General features: G+C 45.0%; 1 non-coding gene across 1 annotated transcript; it reads right to left on the bottom strand.

Annotated features, from left to right (window-relative positions):
* Positions 1-15,594: 15,594 nt before the first annotated feature.
* Positions 15,595-15,701, bottom strand: LOC118760445 (U6 spliceosomal RNA). Its single transcript, XR_004996789.2, has one exon. It is a non-coding gene; the product is annotated as a U6 spliceosomal RNA (small nuclear RNA).
* Between the last annotated feature and the right edge of the window lie 2,778 nt (positions 15,702-18,479).

Here is an 18,479-nt window from a genome sequence, read left to right as displayed (position 1 = left end):
AGGGATGTTTTCTTCTTTCCTTTCTTTTAAAAAACAATTAACCTATTTTGATTGGAAAGGCAGAGTTATAGAGAAAAGGAGAGACAGAGAAAGATCTTCCATCTGCTGGTTCACTCCCAACGGCTGCAATAGCCAGAACTGAGCCGATCTGAAGCCAGGAGTCAGGAGCTTCTTCCAGGTCTCCCATGTGGGTGCAGGGTCCCAAGGTTTTGGGCTGTCCTCCACTACTTTTCCAAGCCGCAAGCAGAGGGCTGGATAGAAAGTGGAGTAGCTGAGACAAAAACAGGTGCCCATATGGGATGCTGGTGTTTGCAGGTGGAGGATTAGCCATTGAGCCATTGTGCCAGCCCCTTGCATTACTTCTATATGCGTACACACGCTCCTAGTCTACAGGAACTATGAGACCAGTTATTTACAGTGGAACCTACTCAGAGATTGAACACCAAGAATGCAAATAGTCATAGGTTTAGAAAAAACATCTCACAAGATTTAATTCAGTCTTCAAATTTAGACATCATTTCAGCTTGAATTGGGTCATTTTGACTTTAAGTTCTAATACGTGCCTTTTATTTTGAAATAATACGTGCCTTTTTATTTTTTTATTATTATTTGAAAGAGAGAAAAAGGGAGAGAGAGAGAGAGAGTTCCCACCCACCAGTTCACACCTTGAAAGCCCACAGTTGCTGAGGCTGGGCTAGGTTGAAACCACGGGATGGGAATTCCCATGTTGCTGGCAGGAGTGCATGACTTGGGCTACCACTGCTGCCTCCCAGAGTGTGCACCAAAGGAAGCTGAAATCAACAGCCGGATGCAGCGTTGAACAGGTGCTGTAAGCCCCCAGGCCAAATGCCCACTCTTGTGCATACACTGTAAATAGTGACGCATGGATGTGAGAACCTGGAAATGGGGAAGAGGGGGGCTGACCCAGAGGTTGACCCTGTGGGACAAACTGTAATAGAGCTCCGAGTAGTTCAACAGTTGTTGTGAATTACAAACTGCTTGTGTTCAAGCTCAAACCTTGGCCTGGCCATTCCCCTTCGAAGACACTACCATTTCGTGTGGTCTTGCTTTTTGTTTCTATTTCTACTGTTTCAGTGAATTGAACACAGCTTGTTTGATAAGTTGAAAGCCTTCTCTTTTAGGATAGCCTAAAGTAGTAAGATAATAGGATTTCTCTTCTTGCTGGTGTTTTTTCTGTGGCTTCCAAATTTTCAACTTTTCTCTCCACATTTTCGGATTTTGCAAATGGCTTTTGTGTTCTGGAAAAGAATTCTAAAGAAAGAACATGGAGAGCTTTCGGGTGTTGAGCAGGGTAGAACTCTTATGGGTCAGGAGTTGGATTCCTATAAACCACAGCAATTCTCAAAGAGTGGATTCAGTCATTCAGTGGCTATTTACTGAGTGCCGACTGGGTGCCAGGCGGGGTTCTGGAAGTCAGGGGTAGCGCCAAGCTTTGACTTTCTGAAACCAAATATTTACAGTTCTCTCCTAAAAAAGCCCACAGAGAACTGCAGGATGGAGCCAGATGGACAACGGTTGCCAATGAGGAGAGGCTGCAGGAGAAGACCGACTTAACCCTCAATTGTCTTGGGATCAAATACCTGTGTCTTACTCTAGCTATGAAGCGCTTCTGATATTTTGCACACAGGCTTAAGTAACAAGCCACATTTTCACTGGTTCATTAGCATCTGTCAGGATGACAGAGTGTTTGAGGTGAGTGTTTTGACATACTGATCTAGTACTTAGGTTTTTAAAAGTCCATTGTAGGGCCCGGCGGCTGTGGCCTACCGGCTAAAGTCCTCGCCTTGAAAGCCCCGGGATCCCATATGGGCACCAGTTCTAATCCCGGCAGCTCCACTTCTCATCCAGCTCCCTGCTTGTGGCCTGGGAAAGCAGTTGAGGACGGCCCAATGCATTGGGACCCTGTACCCGCGTGGGAGACCCTGAGGGGGTTCCAGGTTCCCGGCTTCGGATCGGTGCGCATCGGCCCGTTGCGGCTCACTTGGGGAGTGAATCATCGGATGGAAGATCTTCCTCTCTGTCTCTCCTCCTCTGTGTATATCTGGCTGTAATAAAATGAATAAATCTTTAAAAAAAAAAGTCCATTGTAAAAAGATATATTTTATTATTATTCTTTTTTTTTTTTTTTTTTTTTTTTTTTTTTTTTTTTTTTTTGAGTTACAGATAGGAGAGACCGAGAGAAAGATTCCCTGGTTCACTCCCAAAATGGCCAAAATGGTGGAGCTGAGCTGATCTGAAGCCAGGAGTCAGGAGCTTCTTCTGAGTCTCCCATGTGGGTGCAGGGGCCCCAGGCTTTGGGCCGCCCTCCATTGCTTTCCCAAGTGCATTGACAGGGAGCTGTTTCAGAGGTGGAACAGCCGGATCCTGCTGGAGTCCAGCTCCAGCTGAGTTCGGAACTCGAGAAGGGTACATGGATGAGGTGCAGAGAGAGAGAGAGAGAGACACGAGCAGCAGGCCAGGCCCCAAAATTCAGAGGGCCACATGTATCACTGACACCCACAAAAACCCATTGATCAACAAACACATTGGCTTACCATCAGCCGGTCAGCATTGGTAATGGCTGATCCATGACCATGAACGGCTGCTGTGATGACCGACCGTGCTCAGATCCTGGGACGGCCTTCTCCCCGGGCTAGTGCTAGGTTCTTCAAGCACAAATGTGAAGACGCCCAAGGTGGACAACACTTCAAGGGTTGAGGAGGGCAGTTGGAAGGGCTGAAGTGCTTGGTGAGAGAGAAGGCAGCGTGGAACTTGTATCCACTCCTCCCACCCAGGACGTGCAGATATTTTTGCTTCTCTTGGAGTTTCAATTCACGCTTCTGGAGGTGCTCACAGAGTGGAGTGATTTTAATTTTCGTGGCCTTTCAGAAATATTCAGCAACATTAAACAATTTGTATGGTTCTTTTGGCATGTCTGTAGGTCTGGTCATAATTTGTGAAATATATCAGCCTCTTAAAATATTATTTTACTATTTAATGCTAATTAAATTTTCAAATGCTCTAATTTAAAGGCCGGCATGGTGGTATAGCAAGCTAATCCTCTGCCTAACAGTACTGGCATCCCATATGGGTGCTGGTTCATGTCTTGGCTGCTTCTATGACAGCTTCCTGCTTGTGGGACTGCCAGAGGACGGCCCAAGGCCTTTTGCCCCTGTACCCATGTGGGAGACCAGGAAGACCCTACTGGCTCTTGGCTTTGAACTGGTTCAGCACCAGCCATTGTGGCCATTTCAGTAGTGAATTAGCAGATGGAAAATTGCTGTCTCTGTCCCTCCCCCTTCTCTCTGTAACTCTTTCAAGCAAAATAAAAATAATTCTTTAAAAGAGGTCAACTTTATCTACATAAAATTTGATATTTGTAAGTAATATTTGCCACTTAATTAAAAATTTTTATTGTGGTACATACACATAATAAAACATCTTAATTTTTTAAAAGATTTTTTTATTTACTTGAAAGGAAGAGTTACAGAGAGAGACAGGGAGAGACAGAGAAACAGAGAGGTCTTCCATCCACTGGTTCATTCCCCATACAGCTGTGACAGCCAGTCCAGAGCCAGGATCCAGGAGCCAGGACCCAGGAGTCGCTTCTGAGTTTCCCACATGGGTGTAGGCACCCAAACATTTGAACCATTTTCCACTGCTTTCCCACACACACTGGCAGGGAGCTGGTTTGGAAGTAGAACTACCAGGATTTGAACCAGCACCTATATGCATTATCAGCAACACAGGTCATCCCATGGCGCAAGCCCTATATGTACTTTTTGGATTTATTTATTTTTTTATTGGAAAGTCAGATATACAGAGTGGAGGAGAGGCAGAGAGGAAGATCTTCTATCTGATGATTCACTCTTCAAGCAGGTGCAACAGCCAGAGCTGCACTGATACAAAGCCAGGAGCCAAAAGCCTCTACCGGGTCTCCCACTCAAGTGCAGGGTCCCAAGGCTTTGGGCCATCCTAGAATTACTTTCCCAGGCCACAGGCAGGGAGCTGAATGGGAAGCGGGGCTGCCAGTATTGGAACCAGTGCCCATATGGGATCATGGCATGTGCAAGGTGAGGACTTTAGCAGCTAGGCCCACATGTCCCTATCTTGACCATGTTTGGCATACAGTTCAGTGGCATTAAGTACTTTCACTCTGTTAGGTCAGCCAGCACTCCCTTCCAGCTTCAGAAGCCTGTCATTGGGCACAAGTCAGCCTGTCCCCTTTAAACATTAACAGGCCTGACAACCACTGCCGTTTAATTTTATTACATAATAGTGAACCATTTCTCTCTCTCCTTTCTCTTTCAAAAGGCAGCTTATGGGGCCGACCCGATGGCTCAATTGGCTAATCCTTTACCTTGCAGTATCAGCATCCCATATAGGTACCAGTTCATGTCCCAGCTGCCCTATTTCTCTTCCAGCTCCCTGCTTGTGGCCTGGGAAAGCAGCAGAGGATGGCCCAAGTCCTTGGGATTCTGCACCTACGTGGGAGACCTGAAAGAAGCTCCTGGTTCGTTCCTGGCTTTGGATGATCTCAGTTCTGACCATTGCGGTTATTTGGGGAGTGAAACAGCGAAATGGAAGATCTTTCTCTCTGCAAATCTGCCTTTCCAATATAAACAAACCAACAAACAAGCAAATAATGACTTATTTATTTAAAAGGCCAAGTGATACAGAGAGAAGGGTGACAGACAGCTGCAGAGCTTGCATTTGCTGGTCCACTCCCCCCATGGCCAGGGCCAAAGTCAGAAGCTGAGAACTGCATCCAGCTCTGCCACGTGGGGGTCAGGGGCCCAAGCGCTTGAGCCATGCTGCTCTGTCTTGCAAGCAGCACCAACAGGGAACTGCATTAGAAGCTGAGCAGCCAGGACTCAAACCAGCACTCCGATATGGGACGCTGGGGTCACCAGCACTGACTCTACCAGATGAGCTACAGTGTGCCCCCATTGTGGACAGTTTCAAAGAGAAATCTTTCTGAAATATAGGAAAATATTGAAGTATTTTAATTTTGCTGCCTACTTTATATAAAATATTTGATGTAAATATATTGAAGGTGCATATGATTATAATGCCATTATATTTTACTTTCAAATCCTTTAGATAATTATGAGTAGGACATAAATTACATGAAATTTTTAATTATGGTAGTGTATTTTGTAATTTTATAAAAAGATAATGACATGAATTTTATGACATGTGTATGCTAGCCTGTGAATTATGCATGTCTTTATTTTATTACTTACACAGGCTCACAGGACACACAGATACACAGTCATAACTCATTCTCATAGTCGATGATATTTTACAGACTTGCAGCCATATAAAAGTCACAACTTTACATATATATTGATTAGTTTTATCTCTGTGGATGTACACTTGTCAAGATAGAAGAGAACATGTTTTACTTTAGTTTGCTAGACTGGTGTATGGTTTAAAGACTTCCAACACAGAGTACAGGGTCCTTTTTTTTCAGTGATATAAGCATATTTTATTTGAAGCTGAAGCTGAGCTTTATCAATGCATCAGGCATAATATATAAAAGAAAATATATAATATCAAAGGAAAAAAATATAGTTAGAAATATATGCAGTATTTTTAAATGTTTTTTTAGAAATCACATGATTTTTTTGTTTCTGAAAATGGATTGTTTAAACTATGAACTTATTTTTTTCCTTTTTTAAAATTAATTACATTTCATTTTATGACACAGTTGCATAGATACTGGGATTCCCCCAACCCCTCCCTGTGCGCTCCCTCCATAGTGGATTCCTCTACGTCATTGCAGTATTACAGTTCAAATCCAGTCAAGAGTCTTTTTTTTTTTTTTAAGATTTATTTTATTTTTATTGGACAGTCAGATATACAGAGAGGAAGAGAGACAGAGAGAAAGATCTTCTGTCTGATGGTTCACTCTCTAAGTGAGCGCAACGGCCGGTGCTGTGCCGATGCGGAGCCAGGAGCCAAGAGCCAGGAACTTCTTTCCAGGTCTCCCATGTGGATGCAGGGTCCCAAGGCTTTGGGCCGTCCTCGACTGCTTTCCCAGGCCACAAGCAGGGAGCTGGATGGGAAGTGGAGCTGCCGGGATTAGAAACGGCGCCCATATGGGATCCCGGGGCGTTCAAGGCGAGGACTTTAGCTGTGAGGCCACGGCGCCAGGCCCCAGTCAAGATTCTTTCATTGCAAGCATGTACCATGCATAGAGTCCAGCATCTTATTGTCTAGATAAATTCAACAGTTTCTTGGGGAGACCATCTCTGGTATGAAAACAGAGCTGGCAGAATATCATCCTGCAGGATCCTCTTTTTAAATTCATGTCGTGGACAGTTGCCAGAATTACCAAATAAAAATGCAAATGTCCAGCTACATTTGAATTTCAAATCAGTAAGGAATAACTTTTTTTTAGTGTATGCTTGTCCCATGCAATGTTTGATACATACTAAACAAGAAGTATTCATTGTTTATCTGAAACTGAAATGTACTGAATGTCCTCGACTTTGTCTTGCAATGTGACACACAACAGCCTTGCCCCGGTCCAGCCTAATCCTCTAAGCATTCTTACTGTAACTCAACTTTATGTAATCTCTTAGAGGTTTCATTTTGGAAGCCTTTTCACTGTGAGTTGAAAACAGAAAAAAATACCTAACGCTTCTGGGTGTGGTTTAGCAAACGTTTCTCAAGTGAACATGCATGTCAACACCATCCAGGACGGCACCCACATACTGGAAGGCCCTCAGGGGTCTCTTCTGACCACAGGCCCCACCTGTCTTCTAGAAAAACTTACTTTGGAGTAATCATTTCCTTGCTTTTCCTTTTTTTTTAAAAAATAAATATTTATTGCTTTTTTTAAAAAGATTTTATTTATTTTTATTGGAAAGGCAGATACAGAGAGGAGGACAGAGGAAGATCTTCCGTCTGATGGTTCACACCCTAAGTGACCTCAATGGCTGGAGCTGAGCCAATCCGAAGTCAGGAGCCAGGAGCCAAGAGCCAGGATCCTCTTCCGGGTCTCCCACACAGGTGCAGGGTCCCAAGGCTTTCGGCCGTCCTCGACTGCTTTCCCAGGCCACAAGCAGGGAGCTGGATGGGAAATGGGGCTGCCGGGATTAGAACCGGCGACCATATGGGATCCTGGTGTGTTTAAGGCAAGGACTTTAACCGCTATGCTATTGCGCCGGACCTGCTTTCTTACTTTTTAAAATATTTATTTTTATTAGAGAGACTGATTTAAGAGAGAAGAGATAGAAAAAGAAAATATTTCATCCACCAATTTATTTCCCAAATGGCCGCAACAGCCAGAGTCAAGCCAATAAGAAGCCAGGAGCTTCTTTCAGGTCTCCCATACGGGTGCAGGGTCATTTGCTGCTTTCCCAGGTCATAAGCAGAGAGCTGGATGGGAAGTGGAGCAGGAGGGACATGAACTGGTGCCCATATGGGATGCTGGTGCCATAGGCAACAGATTAGCTTGCTATGCCACCATGCTGGTCCCTCCTTGCTTTTCTTTATGTTGGAATCATCTATGCACAAGTTCTAAAACAGTGTGGTTTAGCTTTGATCAGTGTCGCACGTTTAGGGGAAAAAAAATAGCCTTGTGTGCAAATTTTCTCTTTTCAAGGTTTATTTATTTTTTTTATTGAAAAAGCAGATACACAGAGAGAAGGAGAGACAGAGATCTTGTGTCAGCTGGTTCACTCCCCAAATGGCCACAATGGCTGGAGCTGAAGCGACCCGAAGCCAGGAGCCAGAAGCCTGGAGCCCCCTCAGGGCCTCCCACATGGGTGCAGGGTTCCAAAGCATTGGGTCGTCCTCCACTGCTTTCCTAGGCCACAAGCAGGGAGTTGAACAGAACTTTAAGCCAGGACACGAACTGGCGCCCCTATGGGTTCCTGGTGTGTGTGCAACATGAAGATTTAGCCACTGAGCCATCATGCTGCACCTGATATCATATGGTTTTAATTTCAGCTTGTCTGAAGTTTCCAGTCTGAAGAAAAGGGAGTACAAAGTAGCCATCCTCCATGTTCTTGATCTGCCTTTTCTTTGGCTTGCCTTGCGGCATCTGCTGGCTTACTTCCATCCGCTCAGTTGGATCCACCTGCAATCATGGTGCCTGCATCTCCAGGAAGCAAGGCTGGAAGAGGAGGTGGAAACAGTTCTTGCTGACCCACATCAGTTTTTTTTTCCCAAGTGAAATATCTATAATTAGGCCCTTAATGACATTTTTCCTGGAGAAAGAATGAAGTAAATTTAGGAAAAGGGTTTTACAGCCCCAGTGTGTCTGTTTCTTGAGATTCAAGATAACTTAAGACTGGGTCAGTACTTTTCCACCCTTGCCTGCAGGAAACCTATTTTTAGTAACACCAAGTCTGTTCTTCATGCTTGGTTCCTCTTAAAGAACAGAAAAGCTTTTGAAAGAAATATGTAAAAAGCTATTGTTTGGGAAAACACTTTTAATAAGAGAGAATCTTCGAAACTGGTGTCTGCAGAGCACAAGCCCTGATAGTCTTGATTATATAAAATAAAAAATATCAGGGCTGGCGTGATACTCAATTTGCCAATCATCTGTTGCAAATGCCAGCATCCCGTTTGGATTCCAGCTCATGTCCTGCCTGCTTCACTTTCCATACAGCTCTCTTCTTGTGGCCTGGGAAGGCAGTAGAGATTGAGCCAAAGCCTTGGGTGCCTGCACTCACATGGGAGGCCGAGAAGAAGCTCCTGGCTCCTGGCTTTGAATCGGCTCAGCTCCGGCCAATGCGGCCACTTGGGGAGTGAATCAGCAGATGGAAGATCTTCTTCTCTGTCTCTCCTTCTCTGTGCAAATCTGCCTTTCCAATAAAAAAAAATTTAAAAAAATGAAAATATCTGTGTGAATAAAAGTCCCATAGCTAAAGAGATAAATGAAGACTCTCCCTCTCAAATCTTTGAAATACATGTTAGACCACAGGCTAATTTCTTGAATATGCAAAAAGCTCTGACTAATCAATGAGAAAAAGAACTAGTAAGTCAACAACAAACGGGCAGTGGTTAGGTATAGGAATTTAAAAAGGAAAAGGAATGGGCTCGGTGCAGCAGCTTAGTGGCTCGCCTTGCACATACCAGGATCCCATATTTGGTGCTGGTTTATATTCCGGCTGTTCCACTTCCCTTTCAGCAATCTGCTTGTGGCCTGGGAAAGCAGCCAAGAATGGCCTAAGGTCATAGGACCTTGCACCCACGTGGGAGACCCAGAAGAAACTCCCGGCTCCCGGCTTTGGAGCCGCTCAGCTCTGGTTGTTGTGGCCACTTGGGGAGTGAACCAGCATATGGCAAATCTTTCTTTCTGTCTTTCCTTCTCTCTGCAAATGTAAAATTCCAAAAAAAGTAAATAAATCCTAATAAATAAATAAATAAGGTAGGTGTTGGGGCAGAATCTGTGAGGGAGTACATGGGTTCTCCCATGTGGAACAGCAATCTCCATTGGCACATTCAAGATCTGTGGCTGGGAACACACCTGGATGGGGAGCTAAGGGGATGTCCCAGCTGGGTTGGGTTCCCACGGACAAGTGCAAGAGTTGAAATGGGGATGTTGTCTGGGTTGGACATGGCTGTAGTCTCCTCCGGCATAGGTGTGGACTGGGTCTGGGGAGTGCCGGACTCGGCTAGACTCCAGTACCCACTGGTACTCATGACAGCCAGGGTGGATGTGGAATTGGCTGGTTGTGGTTTGGGTTGGTTGTGCAAGGCCACTGTTCCCACCAGAACAAGAGGTGGACAAAGTCAACCTGAGCCAAGGATCCACCAGTGTGTGCAAAATCTGCCATGGGAAGGTGATCTGACAGAGCAGTTTAGGGAATTCCTTTGCTAGGATGCAGTCCCTGCAGGTGAACACAAGAACAAAGACAAAGAACAGCCTAGACCAAGCCAGGCTACAGTACCCACCCCCCCAGCATACAAGTGGATCAGATCAAGGGGACGGGCCAGGCTGCCACTGGGCTGGGCCAGTTTACAACATCCACTGGCAGATCTGAGAACCAGGACGGGGTGCAGGAGGAGCTGGGTTGGGCCACAACCGATCAGTTTATGCTGGGGCCTGGACAGAGGGCTGGCAGGGCCGGGATAGGCTGTAGCAACCACTAGCAGGAGCTGGGGGCAAACTGGACTGAGCCAGGCTGCAGCACCTGCTGATCCATGCTGAGGTGAAGCGAGCCATGTCAGTCTGGGGGTGAGGGTGCCGGGACCATGAACCCTGGGGACAGGGGAATCATCGAGGTCCAGGTCTCCTGGCCCGGGTTTTTGAGTTCGCCTGTCAGTGGGTGCCTGGTTCCGTGAGCCCCGGGAGTGGAGAGGTCCGACGAGGTCTAGGTCACCTAGCCTGGGTTCCTGGGCCTGCCTGTGAGAACTGGTCCTGCTCACTGGAAAAGTTGGTGCAGTGGACAGCAGACCCTGTTGCACGTGGAGGATATGGCAGCCCACTGGGGCCTTCAGAAGACATCTGTTACTGTAGCAGAGGAAGGAGAACAGAAGACTGGACAACCACTCCAGTCCAACGATGACAGCAAATATTGGGTGAATGGAGACTCTAGGGTGGACTATGTCGGCCAATGGACATTGAACGTGTTCCCTCATCATTGGATCAGCGAGATCAACAACATTTCCAAACTATTGAAACCACCTGGGCAGAACTCTCAGAGCATATGCCACATCAGGACCCTGGGTCGATACTGGTTGGCCGTTCCCCATCCCTGGGCGCTAGGGTGATTGGGAGGCTGGTTATGGCTTTTCCTCCTTGTCTCCCTCTTCCTCCCAGACACAGGAAAAAGCAATGGAAAACTTGGAAACAATGATCACACCCACTTTTCCCTGACCCTCAGTCCTTCCCACCCTGGTCAACTAATGTAAGCATCATCTAAGATAAAATAATAAAATAAATAAAATAAAAACAAATGCAATTTTTTTTAAAAAGAAAAAGGAATATAAATGGTTTTTAAAGTCTGGTAAGATACTAAATATAATTTATACTTAAATACATATAAGTGAAAAATGTCTTAATGCAGCTAATGGGCAAAAATCACACAGTAGTTAGAAGCAGGACATGGCAGAAGAGGATATTCTTAAATCTTTTTGGTGTGCATGCAAACTTGCAACTCCTTCAAGAGGCAGTTTGCCAATATGTAGCAATTCAGCAATATTTAACAGAATTTTTGAAAAGCACCCTGCTGATTCCTGTGTGCTCTGGGACATACAGGCGGTGGGTGGCTCAAGCACTTGGGTCCCTGCCCACCCACCCATCCATAGGAGAGACCCAGCCTGAATTCTGAGCTCCTGGCTTGGCTCTGTGTACATTTTGGGGAATGAATCAGCGGGTGGGAGATCTGTCTCTCTGTCCCTGCCTTTCAAAGAAACAAAATAATTCAAAATTTAAAAATACACCACCTCTTTGACCCAAAAATTCGATTTCAAAAAATTTGGTGATTTTTTTTTTCATTCAAGAAAATGGGTGAAGATAGTTGTGGAGAAATGTTTGTGGAAGTACAGCTTGTACTGTTTGAATGACAGGGCTTGGTTAATTACAGCACATGTGTATGTACTGTGGTAGCATGTGGTAGCTCTAAGGACAGTGATGTGGAAAAATTTTAGTTGTGATCACTGTTGAAGCTTTTCTCTAATGTTCTGCCTCACTTCTCCTTCCCTGCTCAAGGTGGGGCTGCACTTGCTGCCACCCTTTGAAGATAGGTGTGGTCACACACTTGCAGCCAGTGATATCTGAGCAAAGTGTCCTTTCCTAGGTGAACACCTCACGTGCTGACGTGTGACGTTGTTTTCCCCGACCAGCGAGTGTGCGGACGTGTGTTAAGATGGTATAGAGTTTTTGAAGGACTCTGTTGAATATAGATGCTGTCCCATCAGTCCGCCATTGGACATACACCACGCGTGAGAGATCAACATTTGCATTTTTTTTTGAAAAATTTATTTATTTGAAAGATTGAGTGACAAAAGCGAGCCGGAGATCTTCCTTCTCCTGGTTCACTCCTGAAACAGCTGCAATTGCCAGGGTTGAGCCTGGAGCTCCACCTGGGCCCCCATGTGGATGGCAGGGACAAGTGTTTGGCCATCACCTGCTGCCTTCCAAGAGCATCAGCTGGGAGGGAAGGACAACCAGCATGCAAAGCGGCACTCTGACGTGGGATGCAAGCATCGCAGGCAGCAGCCTTAACACGCTGAGCCATTTGTAGTTTGATATTCTGAATGCTTTTTTTTTTTTTTTTTTTTGTTACCTCGGCATGTTCTGGCCTGACCTGACTAATACAGTCTCCAAGGTAATTATTAAATGCAAAACATTGCAGTGCAAAAAAAGGAATATCATTTCAAGTGCATGCATGTGTGTTTGTATGCGTAAGACATTTCTGGAAAGATTCGTGGGAAACAACAGGGCTTACAACAAGGGTTGAAAAGAAGCAGAGATAGTCTACACAATCTTTTCTTTTAATGAATGTATGATTTATTTAAGTATGTAGATATCTGAAAGGCAGAGTGACAAGAGTGGGACACATACACACAGATCTTCCATCCACTGATTCACTCACCAAATGGCTGTAATACTGGAGCTGGGCCAGGGTGAAGTCCACAGCCCGGAGCACTATTGTGATCAACCATGTTGGTGCAGGGACCCAAGCACTTGAACCATCTTCTGTTGCCTTCCCAGGTGCACTAGCAGGGAGCTGGGTGGTTGTGATATGGGATGCAGTCTGGAACTTTACGTGCTCCACTACAATATTGGACTCCCTTTTAAATTTTTTTTAAAGATGTACTTTTTTGAGAGACATTGGTATTGTGGTGTGTTGTGTTGGCTTTGTAGTTCATTCCCAATAGCCTGCTATGACTATTTTTGTTTAATATAGTTGTTTTGTGTGGGTAGGTGTTTGGGAGGGTTCTCCAAGCTCTATTTCCCAGAATAAAACTACTCGGTTAAGGAGTCTGGATACTTCTATAGTTCTCGCTATTTATAATCATTGCATATGCTGCATTGTGTTTTCAGTGTCTAAAAAGTATTTTCTTGGGGTTGGAATTCTGCTGCATCAGATTAAACTGCTACTTCTGACATCAGCATCCCATAGCAGAATGCAAATTTGAGTTGTGGCTGCTCTGTTTTCTAGCCAGCTCCTTGCTAGTGCACCCATGAAAGCAGTAGAGGAAGGTTCGAGTGCTAGTGCCTATGTGATCTCCCAGAAGGAGAGATGGACATGGGAGATCACCCAGAAGGAGTTCCAGGCTTCTGGCTTTGACCTGACCCAGCCCTGGCTCTTGGGGCCACATGGGGAATGAACCAGAGGATGGAAGATCTCTCTCTCCCTCTTTGTCTCTCCTGGTTAACACTGCCTTTAAATAAATATTTCTTTTCTCTCTTTTTTTTTTTTTTTTTAGCAAAGGATTTAAGTGGTCAGTTTTATTCTGTGGATTTCTTACCACATTTACAAAAAGGGAGGTAGAATTTCTTGACTCCAGCAACTGGATCCAGCGCTCCTAGCCTCACCATTAAAAATCTGATCTGTAGACTGTAGAATTAAATGGTAAGTGCAAGATCCAGGGCTGGGAGTAGGCCCAGTAGGGAGTCTGTGGGCACCTCTGATGGGCTGCGACTCCCACTGGTGAGCATGAGAACCAGAGCTGGGGGCGGGCCTGGCTGGAAAGGCAGTGCCACCCACTACTATGAGTGTAGGCTGGATAGTGGGGTTGATTGGGTTGAGCTAGGCTCCAGTGTCCGTGAAATATGTATGAGAGCTGAATGGGATGTGGCACACACTGGACCATCTGCTGCACATACTAGCATGCACAGGAACTAGGACTGGGGGTGGGCCTACTGAGGGTTTTTGGGGGTCGCTCCAACTAGGCTGCAGTTCTTGTTGGTGTACATGAGGGCAGAGTGTGTGGTAGGCAGGATTAGGCCGTGTTGCAGCATCCATTGGTTTGCATGTGAGATGGGGCTGGGGACAGAACTGACTAGGTGATTGCAACCACCAGTGTGTAGGCTGATGTAGGTAATGGACTGAGCCGGACCCTGTACTGGCTGGCACATGCAGGTGACAAGTTGGGTTTACCTCTGGTGAGGTTTCTTTGGGAATTCCTCCCAACTGGATCACTGGACTCAGAACTGCAACCACAGGGAACATCACAGAATCTGTGGTCTGACTGTGGAGTACTCGCGTCAGAACTGTGTCTCCACACAGCTGCTGAGGCCTGTGCAGTGGATGGCATGCCCAGATGCTCATGGGGGACGTGACAGCCAGTTCACTGAGGCCTGCAGAGGACATCTAGTACCACGGAGGGCAGAACAAATTGGACGTTTCTCCCGGACAAGGATCTGGGCAAACTCAGATTCTAAGGTGAAAAACAAAAACAAAAACTACAACAACAACAACAATAAAAAAACTACAACAGAAAAAGAGATTCTAAGGTGGACTAGGTCAGCAAACAGATCTTGGAAGAATTTCCTCAACCTTTGAGCAATGAAGTTAGCAGCATCTCAGAACGATCAAAACCACTTAAGCAGCATCCTTGGAACACGCTCCACATCGGGGACCCTCAGATGACATTGGGTGGCCATTCCCCATTCCGGGGTACTGATGCAGTTGGGCTGCTGGGAGCAGCCCTCTCCCCTTCTCTCCCCACTTTCCCCAGATATCAGAGGAAAAAAGGAGATTGGAGGCATTTGTCTCATCCACTTTCCCTTATGCCTCGACTTTCGCCCCTCATTGGTGTTCTACACGGGCATGCATCCCTCTCAACTATGCAAATATCATCAGAAATAAAATTTATCTATTATTAAAAAAAAAAACCTCTGGCCGTTCTGCCTCCACATCTTGGTTCTTTTTTTCTTGTGGGCTTCAAGCTCAGCAGCCTCTTCCCAGGAGAGTTGAAATAGCCGTCAGTATCTAACATTCTGCCCTCCTTAACTTTCAGAATCTTGGCAACAGACGCTCTGATCCCCAGGGTTCCACATCACTCTCTCCCAACCCCATTCCAGGAACAGTTAACTGTCTTTAGGGACACAAGCTAGTCTGGCCAGCTGGTCAGCTCTTTATCACAGCCGCACAGGGTTGAGGAGGGGAGGGCAAGTTCCTGTAAGAGTGCAGGGACTGTCTTCAAAATCCGGCACCCTGGAATGCGGATGGTTTTAAATTATAAGAGCCCTGCAACAGATGTCTTTCTTCTGAGCCTCTCCTTGTCTGCCTGAAGGCTGAACAACCAAGGAAGAACACAGTGACCTCTGGTCCCTTCTTGGAGTTTCCATTGTCACAGGAAGAACGACTTCAATCTGTCAACACACCTGGAAAGAATTTTGCTGCCACCATTGTTCTCTATTTTGATCTCATAGACTATCATTTACAACCCATTGTCTACTCTGCAAGCCAAACAAACTAGACCCCAGGCTGTTATACATTCTCCAAGTCCCCTGAGCTGCCCTAAACATCATTACGGCTCCCATGATAGTCCCTGGCCTCTGCCTCCCCTATAAACAAGGAAGCATATGGGAATGGATTTTCAAAACTTGTGCGTGCTTTGCAATATTTGTTTTTGCACTCAAACAAACTTATATTTTAAATTCCACTTCTTATTTTTTTTTATATGGAACGCTTCACAAATTTGCGTATCATCCTTGCGCAAGGGCCATGTTGATCTTCTCTGTATCGTTCCGATTTTTGTATATGTGCTGCCGAAGCGAGCACAAATCCCAGTTCTGAACAGACTTTTTTGGAGTCCCCTTCTCGAAGTTTCCAGATAAGTTTGAGCTGTTAGATTATCGCATGGCTGTGATTTTTCCCCCCTCTTTACCATCTTAATAAATTTGTATGGCTTTGTTTGTATTGAGCTCTTGTTGACAAATCTTTTTTTTTTTTTTTCTAGCAAATCTTCAGAGGACAGAAATTTCTCTTCAACCATACATCCCCTAAGGCGATGTTATCTGCAGAGAAGGGTGATATGGGGACTGGAGCAAAACAAACAGGTGCCCACCGGATTTCTTATAATCCAAGTGCTATCAAAGGCAGAGGTTAAATGTTGCAAAACAAACCGGTGTGATTTACTGCCCGTTTCATTTTTTTAAGATTTTATTGCCACGTGTTTTGACCATTTGGTAGATGGTGCTTTTGCTTTTCTGTGAATCCAAACAACCTAAGTTGGTGAATAAACACTGTAAAATCCCACAAAACTAAGGAAACAATGAGTCTTTATTGTCTAGCATAGGATTACAGTTTTTTTTAATACGCTTGTTTGCGAATGGTGTGATGTGTGTGCTCTTGAAAAGATTATATTAACTTGTTTCATGTTTATTCTTTCTCTGTTAAACGCCATCGTTTATGGAATTGTTTTCTAGCCTGTAACACAGGTTCTAGCAGCTAGTGAGGCTCTAGGAGCTAGTGAGTCATGTACAATTATTTATTGAATAAACTATCAATCACATAGTATTTTCCAATTTTTTTTTTTTTTGCCCGTTGTTTCCAGAAGTGGAATGTTGAAGATTCCTATGAAAAGAACATTCATCTTTTTTTTTTTTCTTTGCCTTTTGGCCATTATCTTTTATGGAAATTGTTGCAATGGTTTTTGTAACATGAACATTCAGTGTTTGGTTTTTTTTTTTTTTGAGTCTCATAATTTGATATACATCTGATCATTATGTAACAACCTTATTTATTGATTGTACTGCCTTTTTGCTATGACATTTGCTTGGTCTGCTCCCAAAAGAGTAATCCCAGCTTTTCTTCTGTTCACATAGGAATACCCCCTTATCCTGTTCCTCTCTTGATAATGTTTTGGGTTTGCATGACTCTTGCAGGCAGCACAGTATCGGATTTTGTTGTCCAAGAGTCAGCAAACTGCTCTTGTTTTACAGGAAACTTCAGCCTGTTTATATTCAAATCCTTTAAGTGATGACGTTTCACCATGCCTCAGTTCCTTGTAAGTTTACTTGAGTTTTTATTTGTTCTCTTCCTTTCCATTTATGGTATTTCTGTAGGGTACTTTAAACTTTTGGTTTCCTTTTCCATCAGAGGACTACCTTAACTAACCTGTTTTTCTAGCATTTTCAATTGTACGGAACTGTTTTGTTCTAACATTGACTTAGCTATTCACTCAGGATACTTGGAATTCTTGTGTGGAGATTTTTTTTAATTGCTTAAATTTTATTTTTGATACTTTTTTACGTATTTGGCTAAGGTGCAAAGGGTCAAGGGCTTTAGGAAAGTGGGTGTGACCATTGCTTCAACTTTCTCTTTTTCCCTTCCTGTATTTGGAGGGGAGCAGAGACATCTCTCTAACCATGCCTGTCCCAGTCCTGATTCTCATGCTCACCAGCTGGAGTGGCGACCCAGAGGGAAGTAACCACTGTTTCCCTACTGGGCCCTCTCCCACTCCAGGTGGTACTGCAGTTTAGCTCAAGGAAGTTTTCCCTCTGTGCCAGTATCTGCTAGCTGGTGCTGCGGCAAAGCCTGACCAACTCTCACTCTCTCTGGGTTACGCATGCACCAGCAGGCACAGTCCACCCAGTCTGGCTTGTGCCCGATGCAGTTGCTCAGCATGCTCAGCGTGCCATGCTGCTGCTGAGACTTACCTGGACTCCGCTCCGTGGAGATGTTAAAAGCCCAGCTCTCTGCTTCTCCCTGCCCCATCTACGGTTACTAGGTATTATGATGATCAATTTTATAATTTAATATTTTATCTTGAAAGAGATTTATTTATTTGAAAAGCAGAATGACAGAAAGAGACAGATCTCTTATCTGTTGTCTTACTCCCCAAACACCTATCACAACCAGACTGAAACTGGGAGATGGCAACTCCATCTGGATCTCCCGCATGAGTGCCAGCCGTCCAAGCACTTGGGCCAGCTTCCTGCTTTCCCAAGCATATTAGAAGGGAGTTCGATCCAGAGCAAAGCAGCCAGGACTACGGCAAGCACTCGAATATGGGTTGCCAACGTCATAGGCAGTGGCTTGAAGGACTGTGTCACAGTGCGCACCCTGAGATTTTATTTTATTCTGAAAAAGGCAGAGAGGAGAAGAAGAAGAACAAAGAAAGGGAAGGAGAGGGCCCAGCGGCGTGGCCTAGTGGCTAAACACGCCAGGATCCTGGTTTCGGATCGGCGCAGCACCAGCCGTTGCGCTCACTTGGGGAGTGAATCATCGGATGGAAGACCTTCCTCTCTGTCTCTTCTCCTCTCTGTATATCTGACTTTCCAAAAAAAAAAAAAAATAAAAATTAAAATAAATCTTAAAAAAAAGAGAGAAAAGGAAAAGAAGAAGGAGAAGGAGGAGGAGAGGAGGAGGGGGAAGGAGGAGAGAAGCAGAAGGAAGGAGCAGAGAGGAAAGAGAGTGACTTTTTACTCATAGTTTCATTCCGCAGGCTGGGGCTGGGCCTGGTAGAGCCCGAGGCAGTCCATCCAGATCTCCCTGGTGCCTGGCATGAACTCATGTACTTGAGCCGTAATCCAGTGCCTTAATAACTGTTAACTA

Source organism: Ochotona princeps, chromosome X (genome assembly GCF_030435755.1).
Source record: "Ochotona princeps isolate mOchPri1 chromosome X, mOchPri1.hap1, whole genome shotgun sequence".
Classification (NCBI taxonomy): domain Eukaryota; kingdom Metazoa; phylum Chordata; class Mammalia; order Lagomorpha; family Ochotonidae; genus Ochotona; species Ochotona princeps.
Note: the sequence above shows the minus strand (reverse complement) of the source record. Positions and strands in the feature narration are given on the sequence as shown.